Raw genomic sequence first — 7,158 nt, 5'->3', positions numbered from 1 at the left:
CTTTCCTTCCTTCCTTCCTTCCTTCCTTCCTTCCTTCCTTCCTTCCTTCCTTCCTTCTTTCTTTCTTTCTTTCTTTTTTGATACAGAGTCTTGCTTTATTGCCCAGGCTGGAGCATATGATCTTGGCTCTTTGCAACCTCCGCCTCCCAGGTTCAAGCTATTCTCATGCCTAAACCTCTCAAGTAGCTGGGACTACAGGCCCTGCCAATACACCCAGTTAATTTTTCTATTTTTGGTAAAGATGGGGTTTTGCCATGTTGGGAGGCTGGCCTTGAACTCCTGGCCTCAAGTGATCCAGCTGTCCAGCCTCCCAAAGTGCTGGGATTACAGGTATGAGGCACCTCACCTGGCCTATGATTTCCTATTTATCTATCATATTAATTTCCTTTTTGTCTTTGCTTATTGATGACTAGCCAATTGCACTGTGGGCAGTAAAGCCATACTTTATGTTTGAAATCCTTTTAATTTTGCAGAGATTTGCTTTATAGCCAGGATACAAAAAATTTGTAATATTACACATATTCTTAAAATGAGCACATACTTTTCATTTTTGAGGATAAAGTTCTATAATTATTAATACCAATTATTTTGTTTCTGTAGTTCTCAGAGCTTCTATACATTACCACATTGTATTTTTAATGTCTCCTTGTCTTGTTTGTTACAGAGAATGAAAGATCTTCATTGCCCTATTTTATTATCTATTATTTCTCTTGGTGATGTCTTTTTATCCTTTACGTGCCCAGCAATTTCTAACAGAATGTCAGACATTGTATGCAAAAAATATGAATAATTTTAAGTCTAGGATAGCTTTATCTGTTTTAGAAAAACAGAGTTCGTTTGCTGCCAGTGGAAGTAGGAAACTAGAATCATGATGCGTTTTATGGGATTCATTGGGTTTCAGTCTTGGTGGAGGCCAGCCAGACTCCTCCTAGTTTATGTACTTACTCATAGGGTATATTTTTAAGGATCTCGATCTAAAGCACGGGAGATTTACCATTATTCACCGTGATGGGCATCACACTCCATTTTATTCTCCCTGTAAACCTATGAGGCTATTGAACTGTTTGCTCAACTTCACAGCCTCTTAGCTGCATCTTCATGAGTGGATAGACAACTCTGGGATAAGATCCCTGGATACTGACTCCATAATTATTCAGGCACATTTCAAATACTATTTGGGTTAGCTTTTTAGCTTTTGGTTTTTTTCAATGCAAAATTTGGTCTGAGTTCTGAGTTCTCCAGTTTGCCATAAACTGAAGTGTATTTTTCCTCTCAAGTGGTTTTACAATGCAGTCTTCCAAGTTGCCAGATCCTTTTTGTTCTGATCATTTTTAAACTAACAGTAGAGAGCAGGATTTAATCAAGGTTTCACAGGTTTCTTCAAGGAAATTATACGGTCACTATGTTTATTTTTTGGAGAGTTACTTTTCTTAGATTTAATGTAATTAAAGACACACAGTATCTGGACATCCATGCGACTAATACTTAGGTGAAATACACATTTACATTAAAATCATACTAACAATACAGCTTGTAAATGTAGAAGTAAATTGATAAAGAAAGTAAGAAAAATAGGGTTAGAAGGAATTAGTTCTACTATTTGGTAGTACAGTGGGGAAATTATAGTTAACAATAATTTATTGTGTATTTCAAAATAGCTAAAAGAGTAGTAATGTTCCCAACACAAAGAAAGATGTTTGAAGTGATGGGTAACCCAATTACCCTGACTTGATCATTGCACATTGTATGCATGTATCAAAATATCACATGTACCCCCAAAATACATCCAACTATGATATATCAATAAACATAAAAATTAAAGAACGCTTGCTTTTTAAAAATAAAAGCATCCCAACATAATTCAAATGTGCATAGGATCCTATAGAATAGTAGAACACATTCCTTGCAACAAATGTAAGTGTATCAGTTCTACACTATCATCAATTAAAGATATTATTAGTGCTAATGTGAGCCAAGTTTGAGAATAACAGAAAACTTTGTGCCATCTAAATAATGTTGGTTACAGGAATAAGGATTTAATATACTATAATTTATTATTATCATTATTATAAGTTTTAGATGGAGTCTTGCTCTGTGGCCCAGGCTGGGGTGCAGTGGCGTGATCTTGGGTCACTGCAACCTCCACCTCCAGGATTCAAGTAATTCTCCTGCCTCAGCCTCCCTAGTACCTGGGATTACAGGCCTCTACCACCACGTCTGGTTGTTTTTGTGTTTTTGGTAGAGACGGGGTTTCGCCGTGTTGGCTAGGCTGGTCTTAAACTTCTAACCTCAGGTGTTCCACCCACCTCGGCCTCCCAAAGTGCTGGTATTACAGGCGTGAGCTTCTGTACCCAGTCTATAACTTATTTTTGAATATCAAATACAGTTGACCCTTGAACAATTTGAGAATTAGGAGTGCTGACTCGTGTGTGGAAAATGTGCATATAACTTTTGACACCCCCGGCGTTAAATGACTAAGAGCCCACTGTTACCTGGAAGCCTTAGCAATAGCATAAACAGTTGATTAACACATGTTTTGTATATGTACTATGAATTATATTCCTACAGTAAAGAAAGCTAGAGAAAAGAAAATTATTAAGAAAATCCTAAAGAAGAAAAAATATATTTACTATTCATTAAGCAGAAGTAGACCATCATAAAGGTCTTCATCCTTGTCATCTTCAAGTTGAGTAGGCTGAGGTGGAAGAAGAGGAGGGGTTGGTCTCGCTGTCTCAGGAATGGCAGAGGAGGAAGAAAAGCCACGTCTAAGTGACCTGCACAGTTCAAACCCATGTTGTTTAGGAGCCAATTGCATTTACAATAGAAAATGAATAAAATATAGAAAAGTGTGTATGAAGGATAAAATGACTAGTGCCACTAATTTTAGGACAACTATTAATGTTTTGGTTTGTAATCTTTCTTGCTTTGAAAACTGTTTATGGACTAGACTCTATAGTTAAGGAATTGTGTAAATGATGAAAGTGAAGGGTTTTGTTCTAGTGGACAGATGAAAAAGACATTTGGAATATGCAGGTGCTTATGAGAAGACTGAGCAGAAAGACAGTCTGCCAGGATCTAAATAAGTTTCCTTAGGAACCAGAAAAACGATCATTGAATGTGGAGATCTAGAAATAATGAAAAATTGCAAGATTTGGCAAATCCCTGTGAAATAGATGGTAATTTAACAAGTATATCAAAGGGACCAGTGGAGGTGATGGGATCCTATCGTGGAAAAGCAGTTCTGAATCAAGGAAGGCTGGAACTAAGGTACCTTGTCTTCTAAGCAAGATACAGAAGCAGCAGTCTCTTCCATTGGAGAGATCATATGGATTTCCAGCATGCTTTCTCAACCTTGACGCTATGATATTTGGGGACTGATAATTCTTCGTGGTGGCATGGGGCTGTCCTATGCATTGTAGGATGTTTACAAGCATCTCTGGCCTCTACCAACTAGATGCCAGCAGTGCTCTCCTAATCACAAATGTCTCTAGTCGTTGTCAAATGTCCTGTGGCATACACAATGTCCCCTACTCAGCTCTCCCTCCCATTCCATTAAAACACACTGAATAATGCATTGCCTATATCTTTAGATTGGACCACTGTGGTTCAAAGACTGCAGGGTCCTCTCCAGACACTTTAAATCAGGTAGAACTAATATTTTCCCCCAAACCTTTGGGGTTAGCAAGCTTAAAGCTTTTAAATTACCGCTTTCCAATGATGGCAACCAGTGGTTTTTCTAAAATCCTGCAACAGAGGCATGGGGTGAAATTACTTTCATGACAATAAATACCTACGAAAAGTAAATGAACATTTCCCATTCCAGATGACATTCCCTGCAAATGCAAAGTTCATATTTGCAGGAGATTTTAGCAAACTTCTCCCATGTGCTACTCCATATGACTTTTACCCAAAGGACTTTAACCCAGTTTGCAAGAAGCATGGAAGAGCTATTCTCACTTAAGGAAGACGTCCCTGGAGGGCAACCAACATCCACTCAGAAAACCTTGGATGTTCAGTTCTATCCTAGAGCTCCCTGGAGCTCCCTCTAGCTCATAGAGCAGCTATACGAATGCTGAGCTATCACAAGAATACCAGGACTTTCTTTTCCTCCCAATTCCTAGGACATCAGACAAGCAACTTCAATGGCAATGCAAAGCCAGAGAATACTGACTGATTGGGTAGAATACTTATTTTTCAATATCTCCATGGCAAATTAGTCAAGTACTGAAAATGTTTCTTTTAGAGACTGGTGGTTTAGACATTTTAAACTTATTTAGAATCAAGTATTCTTCATCGTTGAAATGGGGATATTCTTATGTAGCTTAGTTTTACCGTAATCATGTGCTCAGTATCATAGCTGGAATTATAAAAACAGGATGTGAGGATGTGAGATAGAGCTTTTAAAGAGGAGGGAAACAAAAGGACAAATATGAGTGGCATTGTAATTTATTCAGAACTGACCCCAACAACTGCATGAAATGGAAATTTATGTTAATTGAGATCAGAATTAAAGCAACAAATCTCCTTAAAATTTAGCTACTTTTTAATATCATAAAATGGCTTGGCGTCAAAAGTATGATGACAAATTTTAAGCATTTTGATGATGAGAATATTATGAAAACATTTATTTCAATAATACATTTTGTGAAAAGGAAAGATGCTGACATTGAGATGTTTTGCAGAAATGCAGGGCTTATTTTGAGTTTCACTAAGGACTGCTTCCTGACTATGATTGAGAACTTGCAACTTGGTAGGTCAGTGCATTAAAAATATATATCATGTTGTTCTGGAAATTTGCTTTGGGTATGAATTATGAAAGATTATATCTACCAAATAAATACAGATGGTTAGAGTGCTTCACTTATCTTTTAGTTAAGCCCGCTATATCTTTCTACACATCATCTGGCGTATGATAAACAATATTGTTTGGGGCACAAGGACTTCCAGTTTATATATATATATCCTTGTAAAAAGCTAAATTTTCAGCCTGCATTATTCATTGGGAAATGAAAAAAATTCTATGCAGTCTTATCTACATTAAGACATCTGAAATGTATTTTGCAATATCTAAGTAGTGTTTATATTGACAGACACATATTAAAATATATATTAAATGTTTGAGGAAGGATAATTAGGGTTATACTCACTATAAAATTAGTTATTCAGCGATATGTGGACTCGTGATTAACATACACACACAGGTGGTGTGTTAAGAAATGCATGGTAGAAATAGCAAAGTGGGTGTTCTCTTTATCTGGTAAAGCAATCACTGTGGCTTCCTCCTCATCTTTATAAAGAAGGCTGAAGCCTACAGGTGTCGCTCTCCGTTGCTTCTTGACCTGACAAGGCCATGTGTCTCGGTAAATACAATGAGGAAATGGGCTTGAGACCTCACAGATACTGCCTTTGAAAAATAGCACTTTAATCCCAGTGTTCAGAGGTGTGGTCAAATGTCACATCTGCTCGAAGAACTGCTGTTGGCCACTCTCGCGGACATCGCAGCCGGATCGCATTGTTGTGTTTCATGGGCAGTGCAGACAGAGTTCCACTGCTTCCCTCTCACCATTAAGGGAGGATGCTACATGACCTGATATGAGCCTTTGGGGGATGTTTGTATCACTCAACAGAATGCCCAGTAGCAAACTCTGCATTTTGACAACCTCGATTCCTCCTGTTATGACTACAGGCATTATTTGTTGACAGATATCATGGGAACAACTCTTTCGTATGTGTGTGTCTGCAAAAACAACTGCTAAATAGGATAGAAAAGATAAATAGCATGTAGGCCATAAATGACGTCTCCCGTACTTGTGCTCTCCCATTTGGAATAAATTTAGATGGGATTGGACTCTCCTAACACATTGCTTATATCTTTAATGGGTGTATCTTTGTTGGTTTCAGCACATGCTACACCCTCTAGAAATTACTTTTCCCCATCTCCAGTCTAGGAAAAATTCTTGTGTATCCATGTTTTTCCTAGGAGGCTCCCAAGCCTTGGCCTCAGTTGATTCATTTCATGAATGAACGTCTGAACTAGAGTGGACCAAATTGATTCTCTTTCTAGGAATTCGCAGAATGGCCAGGAAAAGAGAAGAAGGAGAAGCTTTAGAAGGAAACAGCCTCATGTAATTCTAATAAAGAAATAGACATCAGGCACAGTGGCTTATGCATGTAATCCTAGCAGTTTGAGAGCCCAGTGTGAACAGATTGCTTGAGCCCAGGAGTTGGAGACCAGCTTGGGTAGCATGGTGAAATTCCATCTCTACAAAACAACAACAACAATAACAAAACCTGGCAGGGTGTGGTGTTGTATGCCGGCAGTCCCAGATACTTGGGAGGCTGAGGTGGGAGGATTGCTTGAGCCTAGGAGGTACAGGTTGCAGCGAACTGTGTTCGCACCACTGCAATCCAACCTGGACGACAGAGCAAGACCCTGTCTCTCAAAAAAAAAAAGAAAAACCCCAAAACCAAACAAAAAAACAAAAACAACTCCCAGTGGGAAGTCACCAGAGCTAGAGCTCCGTCAATTATTTATTTATTTTAGAGACAAGGTCTTGCTCTGTTGCCGGGAGTGGAGGGCAGTGGTGTGATCGTAGCTCACTGAAGCCTCCACCTCCTGGACTCAAGTGATCCTCCAGCTTCAGCCTCCTGAATAGCAAGGACTACAGGTGCACACCACCGTATTTTGCTATTTTCTAAATTTGTTTTGTAGAGATGATGTCTTGCTATGTTGCCCAAGCTGTTCTCAAACTCTGGGCCTCAAGCAGTCCTCCCGTCTTGGCCTCTCAAAGTGCTGAAGTTATAGGCATGAACCACTGCACCCAGTCAATGAATTACTTTACAGAGCCTTTGTGGTTAAATATGTTCTTTGATCCTGGGGGATTATGTCAACATCCTTTCCATGCATTTCCCTTTCTTGCTCAAGATATCTACTGTAAGTTATTTTACTTGCAACCAAAATAACTAACTAATAAGACATGGTTTCTATGAATCAGGATCTTCAGAGCACAGACTCAAAACTATGAACTGGTTGATCCAAGGCAGATTAAAGAACAATAAGATTTTAAAGCTCCCAGGTTAAGTTGAGAGCAGGTATTACTGCAGCCTCAGTTCACCTGTAATACCTTAAGATTCAGATTAGATTCTGATCATTTTGTC

This window comes from Colobus angolensis, unplaced genomic scaffold (assembly GCF_000951035.1).
Source record: "Colobus angolensis palliatus isolate OR3802 unplaced genomic scaffold, Cang.pa_1.0 Scaffold444, whole genome shotgun sequence".
Taxonomy (NCBI): Eukaryota; Metazoa; Chordata; class Mammalia; order Primates; family Cercopithecidae; genus Colobus; species Colobus angolensis.
This window is presented reverse-complemented; position numbering follows the sequence as displayed.